The sequence below is a fragment of the Felis catus genome, chromosome D3 (genome assembly GCF_018350175.1).
Source record: "Felis catus isolate Fca126 chromosome D3, F.catus_Fca126_mat1.0, whole genome shotgun sequence".
In the NCBI taxonomy this organism is placed as follows: Eukaryota; Metazoa; Chordata; class Mammalia; order Carnivora; family Felidae; genus Felis; species Felis catus.
Window position 1 is genome coordinate 81,124,895 of NC_058379.1, and position 15,577 is coordinate 81,140,471.

Consider the following 15,577-nt stretch of genomic DNA (forward strand, 5'->3'; position numbering starts at 1 on the left):
CTTGGCGAGGCATCATTACAAAGTTGCTGGCCAGAGAGTGAGCCTGCCTGAGCTGGGTAAGTGGCCATCCTGAGCGTCGTTCTTTTGCCATAAAATAAATCCCAGCGGGAATTCAAGCACTAATGATGGAGTTACAATAGGCAGTGAATAAGCTTTATGCTTCTGTTGTCAATAATTTTAAGTGCACCAGGCTCAGTAATGAATTTCTTTTTTTTAAATCAAATTGTCTCGAGCATCCAACAGGCAAAGACGCTTGCTGCCCTAACGAAACTTCCTAAGTGGGCGATCATTTCCTATCTCCGTCTTGTCCACAAAGTTATCAATAAAATTTTCATCAACTCAATCATTCAATTATTCATTTGATAGACATTGATTGTGTTGGACACTGGACAAAATGTGGGAAATCAAGACACAGAGGCCATAGTCACACAGGAAATGAGCAGCCACTGGTTAGGAGGAGGTAATCAGGGAGACCTCTGAGCACAGATGGAGGGCTCCCAGCCCAGCCCAGGGATCCTCCAGAATCCAAACTGAGTTTTAAAGGACAAGTAGGCATTATGTAGATGAGGAAAGTAAGGGAGGGAACAGTACTTGCAAAGCAGAGAGGCAGGGGATTAGGCTAGTTGTTGGGTGGTAGGGGTGTGAAAACCCGTGAGAACATTGGCAGTTTACTTCACTTAGCATAATGCCCTCAAGAGCCATCCATGTTGTTGCAGAAGGCAAGATTTCCTTCTTCTTATGGCTGAATAGTATTCCATTGTATATAAACACATCCCATTGAGAAGGCACTTTTATGGGGCACTTTGGGATATGTTTTTTTCATTCATATTCATGTGACTATTTTTCTAAATTAATGAACTTGTTTTCAGTTCCACGTTTTTTGTGTGCAGAGGCCAAGTGAAGCAATAGCTTTGGATGTATTGGTTCCATTAGCAGAAGAATGCCTCGGTTAAATGATGTCATCTTAAAACAATTCTTTTAATGTTCATTTATTTTTGAGAGAGAGAGAGACAGAGAGATAGAGTGCAAGTGGGGGGAGGAGCAGAGAGAGAGGGAGACACAGAATCAGAAGCAGGCTCTAGGCTCTGAGCTGTCAGCAAAGAGCCTGATGTGGGTCTTGAACCCACGAACCAAGAGATCATGACCTGAGCTGAAGTCAGATGCTTACTGACTGAGCCATCTGGACGTCCCAAATGATGTCAGCTTTATATCAGTGTCTCCAGCTGCTTCAAATAGAAAATCGTTTATGTTAATTTCAACAACGGTTCTCTTTTCCTTTTGTCTGGTTCATAAGCTTTTCGGATTTCAATTTATCAAATGAAAAACTCCTGACATTCTTATGAACTCCACTGTCAATTTAGTTAAAAGGCTCAGCATTAAAGATAAAATTATTTTTATACTGATGGCATAAATAGAAACTTTGGTGGACCTCAATGTTTTAATGAAAACAACTTTCTCTCCTAAGTGAAAAAAGCCTCTTAAAATAGCAATAGACTTGGGATTGTGTGTGGTGTTCATAAAATTTATAAGGGTGTCCAAATATGCTGTGTTACTCTACCAAAATAGAAGTTGCAGTTGTAAAAATTTATAGATTTTTAAATACACACAGAGTAACTACCGAATTTTTGTGACACCATCATCAATGGGAATTTGGAAAAGCTTGATATAACTGGGGTGCAGGGGGGTAAGAGCGTCTGGGCCTAGGGGGGCCCAAACAGACCAGATTTAGCCATTTGCCGCAGACAAAATCCAAAGGCGGAGAGATGAGGGGTGGTGAAACAGAAAGGAATTTATTTCAGTGAGGCCAACACCTGGGAAACAGTAAACCAGCGTCTCAAAGATTGTGCTCCAAAGTGCCAACAATACTTCCGGGTTTATACAAGGAAAATGTGGGACGAAGGTTGGTGGCTACATGCAGGTGGGCTGTAAAAAAGTTGATCATTGTCTTGGGGTCAAGCATATGGGGTCTTGCAGGCTCAGGACGGTCCTTATTGCTTGAGAGGGTAGTTTCGGCTCCCATCAGGGGATGCTTTGCCCGCCATGTCTTTGGCCTTTCCAGCCTGAGATAAGCTGGACAGAACTTAATCAGTTAGAAAGTACAGACTGAGGTCGACATGGAGGTAGTTGACGTCGTCTTTCATTGAGTCCGTGAAGGGCTATGTTGTAAACCAACTCAAGTTCTCCTTATGTCCGCGTCTTAAGGTTTTGTTCTTGGTTTCGGCAAGTGGATTCTTTACCGTTTGGTTGTGTTTTGTTCACTACTCGCTGGAAGTCTCTGATCAAAGCATTTAAGGAACAGCGCATCCCCAAACCTCAGCTTTTGATACTTTTGGCTAACTGCAATTACTGAACATAAAACCTGCAGACAGGAAAGCATTTAAATTAATTACTGAAGAAGAAAGGGGGAGCTGACTACATTTAGGAACAAGAGTTGCTCAAAGGTGTATAAGACTTAAATTCAGAATTCTGTAACTGCCCTTTAGAAGATCTCAACTTGTGGGAAGAATCCTTTGATAGAGCTTGGATTTTTAATTCTATATCCATTTATATTTTCATACCAGGATAGAATAAAGGTGAGACCCTCAGTTTTGCATAATCTAAATTTGGTGGTATGTTCAAAGAGATCCACAGAGATAACTTATTCGACACGTTTGGCTTGTAGGATAAATGTCCTTTGAGTCAAGGCAAAGACACTGTACCTGTGACACTATTGGGGCTGGATTACTCTAGTACTGAGATACAGAAAGTTCAAATTGAGAATATTCCTTCACAGAACTAGTTCTGAGCTTACCAGCTACCTTGGCACCTGTAGCGAGATGATTTTCTCAATGATATTAATTTTATTAATTATAAGATGCAACTTTGAAGAAGATTTCTGCCGGTTTTATGAAAGAATTAAAAATAAATCATATTGAAAAACTACAGTCTTCAGAAAAATACAATTGACACAGGTTTGGAGAGCAGTGCATCTCAAACACTGTTTAAAGTACACAGTAATTATCCCGCTTGTGTTTATGTTATTATTTTTTTAACACTCAGATAATCAAGTCAAGGGTTTTTTTTTTTCCTTTTTCACATTTTGCTTAGTGTGCATTGACACATATTATTTTAAAAGATAATTTTAATTTTGAAAATGGTTTTATTTTTAAGTTTACTTTTATTTATTTTGAGAGAGAGATAGAGAGCAAGTGGGGGAGGGTCAGAGAGAGAGAGAATCCCAAGCGGGTTCCGCACTGTCAGCACAGAGCTCAACTTGGAGCTCAAACTCATGAACCGTGAGATCATGACCTGAGCCAAAATCAAGAGCTGGACCCTTAACCGACTGAGCCACCCAGGTGTGCTGAAAATAGCTTTTGTGTAGAACTACTTTAAGGATCCACCAATAAAATAAAACCCGTTTGGCAGTCAAAGAAAGACGTCATAGATCTACATCTATGCCCTACTCTGTCTGTCTTGAATCATTTTTGGTGCTTTTTTCACTTTCAGAAATGTCTTGGTTTGGAGGATTAATCGTATGATCACACTCTTTATGAAAGACAATGTGGAAAAAATGGTTTTCTCCTGAAAGTGTCAGGGGAGAAAGCAGAGAGAAGGAAACCCATGAAATGTGGTGGAATTGGCAAAATACCATCAAGACAGGGCTTCTTAATGTCCAGTTTTCATCTCCATGTTGACGTCGAGTGAGGTGTTTTGCTTGTTGTGGTTTGTGGTGATGTGGGGCTCGTCTTGGTTGTTCTCTCAACGCTGGGACCCTCGACAGGGTTTGTTTTCAATCTGGGGGTGATGCAAACACAGAGATAAAGTTGAAGATGGGAACCGGTGAGAGGAAGATTCTGGATATCCCGAGGGGTTCCGGAATTTACACAGGTCTTGGGAGAGCGGCGGACGTTCTGCAGGGCGAGGAACGGGGATTTCTGATCCAAACATTGTACAGGCACGAAGGAGCAGAGAGACCCCAGGGACACCTCGGTCACAGTTAGTCTGGGTCTGACTGTTCTATGACTTACAGTCCCCTCAGAAGCAGGACAGTGTAATGAGGCTACTGGCTTGGGAGCCCACAAGCCAGGTACTCGCCCTAGCTCTCACTGGAGAACTTACATGACTCGTGGGGAAGCCAAACTTAGTTCTTGTGGCCTATGCTTCCTCTGAAAATATACCTTTAAGATTCTTTCCAACCCCAAGTCAATGTGACCCATGATCAACAAGCAAGAAAATCGGTCTTCTCCCGGCTGTTCATCTTATCTTCCACGAGATGGCGCTGTTCATCACACTATCTCTGCTGCTCCCGGTCTCAGACCAGCAGTTTTAACAGCTTTTCTTAAAGACTTAAAACTCCAGCGGTGCCTTGGACCTCCTCCCCCTGCTTCTCTGCGGACGTTCTTGAAGTGCTTTCTTCTCTTTGCTGCCCAGACACAACACCCTCCAACACTCCCTCTGCCTACCCCTGAAGTGTTAACATTCCTTAAAGTTTTCTTGTGGGGTGCCATTTGTTACCGATAACAGTGACTTGGCTTCAGTTATTAGTTCTCTGTTGACCCGCTCTCCAATCTTTATCTCCTGGGTCTTCTTGCTGAGTTCCAGCCACATATCCAACTGCTCCCATGGACACCTACAGGTGACACAGACACCCCACACTGAATTCACCCACCCCTCTTTCCCTATGCTCTTTGTAAAACGGCCATACCATCTACCCAGAGGTCCAAATGGGACTCATATATCATTTTCCACAGTGATTTTCTTCCTTTGCCTGTATCAGGATGACCAACACGACATCCTGGTATCTTTCAAATTCACCCATTATCCTCCATGGTCCCTCCTCTGGATACCAGAAACAGAACTCCTAACGTGCATCCTGTCTTTCTTTTCCTCCATCCATTCTTCACAGTGCAGCCACACACACACGTATACAAATATATGCACATATATAGGTATACGTATACACAGATGCATGTATACATCTATATGCCTGCCTAAAGAGATGTTTATAAAGATGTGTATATAAGCATATTTGTTTATTTATATATTGTGTCCACCTCACTCCAGCATAAGGTCCATTAGGGCAGAGATCTTGTCCACTTTGTTGTGTGCTGTGTCTCCAGTGCCTGAGGCATACTAAGTGCTCAACAAGTATTTGTCGAGTGGCTGCCTTCCCCGTTGAACCAATAGTTGTGGCCAGAGAAATGTTGTGTTAGTTGTCTTAGACATTGGTCATATATGCCATTTATAGGGTTGGGGGATACTCTGAGAGATAAGACATATTGATTTCCATCCTCCTAATTTTGATAATATATATGAAATCAGTTCTCTTGGATGATGAAGGACCCACTACCCTGGTGGGCTAATTTTACGTGTTGGTGAGTTAGACACTCATCCATCTTAGGAGTTATCCAGCTGGGTAGGCCCTCAAACTGAGAACACTCAGAGTCTTTTTCTCTTTCAAATCTTCTTCTGGCACTGTGCCTTGAATTCCAATAATTGTGTCACTCCTCAAGGGACATCTGTAACATAAAGTTATTTTAAAGCATTATCTAATGGGAGAGGCAACCCATTAGCTGGAACATATATAAGCACAAGCTGGTTTATCTGATTATTTCATTACCGTATCTTGAAAGATGCCTGTTTGGATGAGGGCACGTGTATAATAAATAAACTTGAGTGGGCTGGGGGCAGTGTGGGGGAAACTGGGCATTTGGAAGCTTGGAAGAGGATCCTTGAAAATGAGAAGAACATTTCCAAGAACAGGAGGGACCGAGAAGATAGTCTATTTTGTAATTCTTTGTGGATCTGGTTCTGCTCATAAGACTGCTTTCAAACTCTGTGGATTCATGTATCTCATAAGCTCTGAGAATTTCTCAGCCACATCTCTTCAAATTTGCCTCTCATTCACTTTTTGTATTTTCAGCTTCTGAGACTTAAAATAGACGTAGAATTTCTTATTTTATGTTCCACGTCTATTAATCTTCCTTTTATATTTTCCATGTCCTTACACTTTATTCTCAGCTACTTCTTCATATCTATCTTTTATCTCACGAACTCTCTTGTTAGTGGTGTCTAATTTGTTTAACCCTCTGTTCAATTTTTAATTGAAATACTTACATATTTCAACTCTAAAATTTGTTTGGTTTCTTTTCGAATAGGCTGGGTCATATATGATGGTCTTACCACTTGTTTGTTTTGGAAACTCTTAATTTTTAAAAAATATTTCATCCATGGTTATTTTATATTCTGTATGTGATAATTCCAGTAGCTGAGAATCTTAGGCTTTAAGTCTGTTTTTGTTTGTTTGTTGTTTCTGCTGACCTTATTTCGTGGTGGCTTATTTTATTGTATGTTTGGTGATACTGTATTGTAAAATCATAGTTGGTTGATAGTAATCTGTGGGAATACTGGAGGCATTTATTCTCAAATGATTTGCGTCTTCCTTTCCTGAGAGCCAGGGGGCGCTACTGAGCCATAATTGATCTAGCCCGGTCTTGAGCACCCAGGGCTTCATGTGGAAGTCTAGGAATCAGATTTCCCACTTCTTGAGTTTGCTTACCCTTTGAAGCTCAGATTTCAGCTCACAGTATGACAGCCACAGGCTATTTGTGGTAAGTAAAATGAAGTAAAATTAAACCTACGGCTTCTCAGTCACACTAGACACGTTTCCAGAGATCAAGAGCTACGTGTAGCTAGTGGCAAAGACACTGGACAGCAGAGAACACTATCATCACTGCAGACATTCCTCCTGGACAGTGCTGTTCTTGAACATCACTTCTACATCACGGGAGACCAACGACGCATTAAAGGGTATGCTTTTCAGGAGTAAGCTGTTTTGTAGAGAACATACCTAGGATTCCATACTGCCCGAGGCATGATACAAAGACCATCTTATGTGTCTTCCTGAAGAAAGCAATGCACTAAACAATGCAGAAAATAGTAGAGATTTTTTTTTAATAGGAGGTACGGTACGGTTATCTCGTTTATTAAGAAGAATCACTACGATGGTCCTGTGGCAAATGTATCAGAGGGGAGAAAGATTAGAAGTGGGAAGTATAGCCTGGAGGCTCTGGCAGTATTCTGGGTGAGCAATGTCGAGGTCTCAACTAAGTCAGCAATAGTGCAGGTGGGGAGGAGAAAAGAGCCGTAACATTCAGTGAGAGTTAACATTGACAGGATGTTTTGGATGCAGGAGAAAAGAGGAGGAGAGTGGAATGTGATTTAGGTTTTCCATTGAGCCAGTAGCCCGATGGCAAGGCCGTCAGTCAGAGTTGGCAATACCAGAGAAGGGGCAAGCTTAGGGGAGAAGATGGGTTGACTCGGGGACATTTTGTGTCGGAGGTACTTCTGCACCACTTTACAAGGACCTACAGGTCACCCTGTAGGGGTCAAAGGGAGCCCCAGCCAATAGATACTGCACACCAAGAGTGGATAAAAACCTACTCTGACCCTCTTCTGTGACATTGGAGCCGCTTGGCATAGAGGAAAGCCGGAAGACAGCTCCGGGCCCTGTTCTGTGACAAACACCATCATCTTTAGCCTTCCATGCAATTCTTGTGAAATTTCAGAGCTTCACCCCTTTTGGTCCTTCTAGACCTCTCCCTGCATCCCGTGCTCCCCACAATTCAGGGCGGGGAGACCAGAATATTTGGTAGAGTGGCTTGCAGAGGCCAGTGGCCCCGGGTCCCTAATGAGTAGGAGCAACACTCTCCCCAAGAGCACCCCTATCTGTGAGAACACCCCTCAAGGGTGAGACGGTGAACTCAGCCCCAGTCGCCTGACGTACATAGCTTGTGGGCGTCAGATGTGTGCACTGGGGACGGTGCTCATCCTGGGTGAATTCCTCGGAACCTTCTCCAGACTCAGCAAAGGGCACTTGAAAGGAAAAGTCGGCAGAAACAATCCCGGGGCGGCTGACGTGTGTTGAGAATCTGCTCTATACCAGGCACGTGCCAGATGCTTCCATACACTGCTTTGTGCGTGTGCGGCACAAAAGCCCTGTTGGATGTGGGCATCTGCAGCCTCGCTCAGCTTCTCGAACTTTTGAGTTCCGTTGCCTCCTCAACCCCACCCCTGCTATGTCCTTCAGCTTGAAAAACCAGTGGATGGCGTTACTAGCTTCGTTGCCTGGATTCGTACCATGCGCATTATCGCAGTTCAGTGATGGAAAGAAGGAATCTCCTTTACGTCAGCGAACCGGGCTTCCTGGGTGGAATCCGGTGCAGACGCCTGGGTGTCGGTGGGCTTCTCTCTTCACTTGCTGTCGTGAGATGCCTTATTGCTCGTCTAGGAATATGAGAAGTTTTGCGTGTGTCAGAATCTGCTGGGAGCCTCGTGGAAAGTGCACGTTGGAGGTGCCATCCCTGTGGGTTCTGATTTATCATCTAAGGCGAAAGTCAAGAAGAAGTATTTTGAAACAAACACCGCCAGTGACTCTGAGGCAAGTTTCAAGGATCCCGCATGGAGAAGCTGTGTTAGCCCTGTGGGGTCGGCGCTTCTTCACAGACGCCTGGCGTCTCGGGTGTCCGCGGTCCCTAAGAGTGGTGGTCTACACCAAGCAGACCATCAGGGGGCCGTCTTCTAGTCCTGGGGGCCTTCTGTCGTCTATACGAGCATCTTCCCCTCAGCTGGATGCTGGTGTCAAGTTCTATCAGTCAGTATCGTCAGTCAGCAAGTACTTATCAAGTTGCTGCAGATGACGTAACACATCACGCTCCTAGACTCAGGCCCTCCCTCAAGGATTTACAGAGACAAGTGTATAATTAAGTGAATTATGTTCACAGAAGGGCAATAATTGGAGCAGTAGTTTTCAATGGGAGGGGTAGGTTAGAGAAGGGGAGAATGAGTTGGGAAAAAAAATGGAGGTATACACTCTCAACAGTTCGGGGACTCAGATCATATTTAATAAACATTTGCTGATTAGCCTCTAGGAGCCAGGCACGGCCATACGCATTGCTTTTGTTCTAAGAAATAGAATGAATACTGGGGTGCCCGGGCGGCCCAGCTGGTTAAGTGTCTGACTCTTGATTTCTGCTCAGGTCATGATCTCACGGTTGGTGAGTTTGAGGCCTGCATCGGGCTCTGCGCTGACAGGGAGAAAACCTGCTTGGGATTCTCTCTCGCCCTTTCTCACTACCCCTCCCCTGCTCACGCTCTCTCTGAAATAAATACACTTAAAAAAATACATAGAATTATTACTTATGTCCCTATGAATAAAATTCATACTTATGAATTCATAGTCTTCCCATTGGCAGAAACAGCCACTAATTCTTTATAATCATTGGGGTTCCACAAAGCACTTTAGACCTAAGTCTTTCATTACAAAATTGTAGCCTGAAGGGCATAGCATGCTTGCCCAAATATGCAGTGGTCTGCAAGGGGTTTGCCAAACCCCAAATACTGGGGGGAGTTCAATGTTCGTTGATAATAATCCATGCAGACAAATAGATTAAGAACATTTCTCCTTTGTCCTTCGATTTTCTCTCACCTGGCAGATCTTGGGATCTTTCAGCTTGGATGCTGAAGCCTTTCTTCAATTCTAGTCAACACACAGGTTAGTAATTTGTGCCGACTTGACAAGGAGAAGGAAAAACTTCCAAAGATCTAGGCTGGGTCTATGGTTCATTCCTGAACAGTATATGATTTTCACTATTAAGTAACACTGTTTTATGGATGCATAATGCAGGCATATGGTTTTTGAGGCAAGACAGACTCTAGAGTAAGAAAGACGTGAGTTTGAATCACACTATTTGGAGCTCACTATTTAGAGACCTTTAGCAGCTCCCTTAACTTCTCTGACCTATCATTTCCTGACCTGTAACATACAGAGAATATTCCCTATCTCTCATGGAGGGTTACATGAGATGAACTAATAAAACACCTCGTTTAGTGCCTGAGGCTGGGAAACATTCAAGAAATATGTTAGGGGTACCTGGGTGGCTCAGTGGGTTGAGAGTCCGACTCTCGGTTTCTGCTCAGGTCGTGATCTCATGGTTCATGGGTTCGAGCCCTATATTGGGTTCTGTGTTGACAACATGGAACCTCTCTCTCTCTCTCTCTCTCCCCCTCCCTCCCCTTATACTCTGTCTCTCTCTCTCTCTCTCTCAAAATAAATAAGCTTAAAAAAAGTAACAAATAAAAAATGAAAGACATAAATGTTACTTCTTTCATTTGTCAAAATTAAATACCATTTTATCTATTTCTGATGTAAATAACCTTCAATAAATGACAGATTTAAGAAATTATGTAAATCGTATCTATTAATATTTTATTTCCTTGAATGGGGGAAATGTTATTTAAGTGCAGTTGAGGAACATTTTGATCCAATTTGTGGCACCCAGGACACCGTGGGAGCACAGTTTGAGAACCTCCAGCCAGTGTGGTTTTAGGAATGGTGTTTCATGTGATACGGATATTTGCTTACTCTCCAGTTTTGTCTTTCACCCCTCCCTGTATTCATCCTCAAGATTAGGGTTGTTTGAGATCGAAGAGATTATCTCCACGGTAGATGCAAATATTCTTGCGGCCTGGTATGAACGAGTTTGCTAAAGGGCTGGTGCCACGAACAACACTGTGCTACCTCTAAGGTGGCACAAATTCTGCCTTCTGGGCTATGTTTGCAAATGAGGATGATTGCAAAATAAGGACAATGGCAGCAACAGAAATAACAGCGACAATAGCAAACCCTACCACCATTCTTGCTTTTTTACCAGGATATGTTTGCAGTGTACCCCCAACCCTTCCTGAGCCTGAAAAAGTTGACCTTGGGAGTAACAGAAGCTCCTTATAACACAAATTCTTGGTACAGAGTGAGTCTTCATGCATGTTTATTAAACGAATGAATGCAAATTTGAGTTCTCATGGTGGAGGGTGTGTAAGAAGGTTGAATCATGAACATGGCTTTTGATGAGATCTTTCAACCCTGACATCTTGGTATGATCACTGGTCGATCCAGTCATTGTCCTCACATTACACTCCCATATAAACAAATATGACACCCTATTATACTTCACCCCGACTTCAATTTCAGGTCTGAAATTACAGAATGTCAGGGCTGAAGTTCCCATTGCACAAACCCTTAATTTCACAGATAATTAAATAGAAGCATAGTTTTAATCCTTTTGAAGACATGTTAATCCAGATACCTCATGGCTCTAATAATGAATAGGTGCTGGTCTTCACTGTTGACCCAGAGCTGGGGTTGTAGAGGTTAGTTTGGCTAACTCCATCTATAATGGCATATTCATAACTTTGGGAACCTCCTACCTCCCCTCTGTAAAATTGGTGGTTTCATGTATTTAAGATATATTTATGCACCTTATGACATATGTGACATATGTCTTTTTTTTTTTTTTAACCAAAGAAACACTAAGGTTTGGGTTTATTTGGATCTATATAGTAAACACTTACTGGAAAAGCAAAGCCTCTAAGTGCCATTTCAGATTCACTGCTCTGCTTTCCTCTTAGTTGCTTGGTTGTGAGGTTCATTCTGGGAAACTCCAGAGACTGCAATATACCAACCACAACTACTGATGATTTTTAGATTCTTTTTTTTAAATGTTTATTTGTTTTTGAGAGAGAGAGAGTTATTTATAATTAAAAAAATTTTTTTTATTGTTAATTATTTATTTTTGACAGAGACAGACAGAGCACAAGTGGGGGAGGGACAGAGAGAGAAGGAGACACAGAATCCGAAGCAGACTCCAGGTTCTGAGCTGTCAGCACAGAGCCCGACATGAGTCTCAAACCCGCAAACTGGGAGATCATGACCTGAGCCGAAGTTGGACGCTTAACTGACTGAGCTACCCAGGCGTCCCCTCTTTCTCCCTTTTCTTTTTCTTTCTTTTTCTTTCTTTTTCTTTCTTTTTCTTTCTCTTTCTTTCTTTCTTTCTTTCTTTCTTTCTTTCTTTCTTTCTTTCTTTCTAGTTTATTTGTTTTGAGAGAGAGAGCATGTATGTGAGAGTGTGAATGGGGGAGAGAGCGGAGAGAATCCCAAGCAGACTCCACGGTCAGCACAGAGCTTGATGTGGGACTTGATCCCATGAATCATGAGATCATGACCTGAGCCGTGATCAAGAGCCAGACACTTAACCAACTGAGCCACCCAGGTGCCCCTTTATATTCTGTCTTGTGTTTTAATTTTCTCAAAGCCATTGTTGAGGTCAAGCTTTTGCTTTATATTTCCATTTTAAACCATTCATCTAAATTGTGATTTGAAATTTTAAATTTCAAAGCATTTTGTTTCCAAAAACTATTTGAAAAATGATGCTACAGTTGTAAAAATATGGTTTTGAAAAAATATTTTGATGTAACGGAGAAACTCATTGGAGACGTGAGAAATAGTGATCTGAAGGCCTATTTGACTGAACATAATTCTGGAAGCAGGTGAACTGATTTGTAGGACCTTGTGGTTCTTTGTGTCATCAAAAGCAACTGTAAAATTCATAGTAACTTATAATACTCTGTTTCATAAGGAGATAACTCATTAGAAAGCAAAACTAGTGTGGAGACCTGAGGGACTTATCAAGTGAGAGTACTCTGAATTTTTCATACTATGCTCTCCCGCCTTATTGTGCGTTTTTTTTTAAAATTATTTATTTTTTTTGAGAGAGAGAGAGAGAGAGAGAGAGAGAGAGAGAGAGAGAGAATAGGGGAGGGTCAGAGACAGAGGGAGACACAGAATCTGAAGCAGGCTCCAGGTTTCCAGCTGTCAGCACAGAGCCCAACATGGGGCTCGAACTCGAACTCGTGAGCCATGAAATCAAGACCTGAGCCACCCAGGCACTGCCCTTATTGTGCTGTTAATTTCACAAAAGGATTAGATTTTCCAATCATTTACTACTCAAAACAAAAATTGTTTTGTTCTGTGAACTTTCATGAACAAGCATGGTGTTGGCCAGCACAGGAGAGCTGGACTCTGTAGACTTTGATTGTACTCTTGTACTCTTGTAATCTGAGGATTAACTCTATTGGAATTCACAAGCTTTCTTTCCCCACTCTTTCTTCTAGCACAAAGAGTAGATGTTGAGGATATACATAGCCAAGTAAAATCTCCAGTAATTTGTACTCATTCATATTCTAATACAGAATCTTTGTACTTAGTCATCCGTACTTGTCTTTTGAATTTCTTTTCCAGACTGGTTAAGACTTTGCAATCGCACATTTGTCTTACTGGGCTTCTCCTGCTATAATGACTGGGTGGTTCAGGAAGGTAAGTGCCTCTGATCAAGCTGATTTGGAAACTGAAACTGTAAAACATAGATTCATCCATACCACATTATGACCAACAAACCAGAATAGGCCAGAGTCACATAATCATGTGGGACACCCTTAGATTTTCTATGAACAGAGGCAATGTCTCAGAGAAATGACAATCTTTTTCTTAAAAAATTTTGGATGAGAGGCTAAAACAAAATGTAGATAAGCTATGCTCAGTTAGGTTTTTTTTTTTTTTCTCTAATGGTTTACTGATTTTAAGAATGGCTTCTTGGAACACCATCTTATAAATATAGATGAAATACTGAGTAGAAAATCACTATTTTGAAACAGTTACTGTAAAAATTGATCCAAGCAAGAATCACTAATGGGTGCTAAAATTTGAAAATATTTGGTGAAGACCAAGATAGTTATAGTTTCAAAAGATCTCTTTCCTTTCTGTTTTTATGATAACTGTAAGAGATGTCATTTTTCTTAAGAATTATGTACCAAAATATTTAGGAGCAAAGGGGCATGATGTATGCAGCTTATTCACCCATACTTCAAAATAGATGTCTGTGTGTATATAAGTATATATACAAGAGGAAAGCATTGTAGAGCAAATGAGATGAAAAGTTAGTGATTGGTAAATCTGGGTAAAGTATATACAGTTATTCTTTGTAACATTCCTACAACTTTCTGCAAGTTTGAAATTAATTCTAAATAAAAGTAAAAAAAAACCCATTTTCCTAGAAAAGTTATAAAGAAAAAACAGACTTGATTTAATAAAAATTAAAAAATGTCTATACTTTGAAAGTATAATCAATTAAAGGTCAAATGACAGCAATGGAAAAACACAATAGATAGAGTTCATATATGTTTCTGATATCAAATGAGTATCTGTAAATTAAGAAAATATAAGAGCACTTGGGTGGCTCAGTCGGTTAAGCGTCCAACTTCAGCTCGGGTCATGATCTTGCAGTTCGTGAGTTCCAGCCCCATGTCGGGCTCTGTGCTGACAGCTCAGAGCCTGGAGCCTGCTTTGGATCCTGTGTCTCCCTCTTTCTCTGTCCCTCCCCCCTTGTGTTCTGTTTCTCTCTCTCTCTCAAAAATAAATAATAAACAATAAAAAATTAAAAATATATAAATAACTCAAATATTAAATGTAATGCATACAAAAATGCACTTAACAGAAAAAAATTAATGCCAATGAATGTGAATAGATGCTTAATTTATAATGAATCAAAGAACTAAAACGAGGGTAATTTCATGCTTACCACTTTAGCCAATTTATAAAAATTGATTATGTTAGGGAAAATTGAAGGCTTCTTTATTTTATTTATTTATTTATTTTATTTTTGAGAGAGAGAGAGAGAGAGAGAGAGAGAAAGAGAGGGCAAGAGCGCATGAGTTGGGTAGAGGGGCAGAGGGAGAGACAGAGGACCCCAAGCAGGCTCCACACTAACATGGTGGCCCATGCAGGATCGAGTCAGCCACTCAACCAACTGAGCCACCCAGGTGCCCCCCCCTAGGGCTTCTTTTTCTTCTACTCTCATGAAGAAAGCACGAATGGACTAACACTTCTATATTTTTCCACTCCTGACTCATTCTACTCAATGAAGATTGGTTAGATTGGACAGAACCTGATCTGCACTGGGCTAAGCTAATCACTAAATTACATTGCGAGCTCCCATGAGCTAGACACAGGGTGGAGTACATTATATACATACATTATTTCAGTCAGCCCTTAAAACAGTTCTATAAAGTTGGTAATATTATTATTTCCATTTCATCAATATTTTAGCTTTATCATATATTAAAATTAATTAACCATAAGAGAAGTAATTCCAACCACAGGAGAAAGGGTTGGTAATTTACCAAATAGTGCTGGACACACTGGCAAGGTAGTTAGGGGTTTTGAGTATTTATTCATATTCCTACCCTATATCATAGACTAAAATAAATTCTTGATGGACTAAAAATAAAAGGTGGGGGGTGCCTGGGTGGCTCGGTTAAGCATTTGACTTTGGCTCAGGTCATGATCTCGCAGTTCACGAGTTCAGGTCCCTGTCTGTGCTGACAGCTTAGAGCCTGGAGCCTGCTTCAGATTCTGTGTCTCCCTCTCTCTCTGCCCCTTCCCCACTCATGCTCTGTCTCTCTTTCGCTCTCTCTCTCTCAAAAACAAACATTAAAAAAAGTTAAAAACAAAAGAAAAGGTGAAGAGAAAAACCTACAGGAAAGTGTAGGTAAGTTATTACCTATTCTCTGGAAAGGGAAAGACTTTATAAATAGAAACGACAAGAAATTATCAAGGAAGAGATACACTTATCACATTAAAAGACCTATTTATCAGGGTCAACCGATACCTACCGACATCATGGACTGACTACCAACTAGGACTTAT

The 15,577-nt window shown here is 41.3% G+C and overlaps 1 long non-coding RNA gene across 1 annotated transcript; it reads right to left on the reverse strand.

Annotated features, from left to right (window-relative positions):
* Positions 1-1,769: 1,769 nt before the first annotated feature.
* LOC123381089 lies at positions 1,770-9,966 on the reverse strand. Its single transcript, XR_006587592.1, has 2 exons — positions 3,629-9,966; positions 1,770-2,359 (listed from the first exon to the last, which is right to left on the reverse strand). It is a non-coding gene; the product is annotated as an uncharacterized LOC123381089 (long non-coding RNA).
* Positions 9,967-15,577: the final 5,611 nt, after the last annotated feature.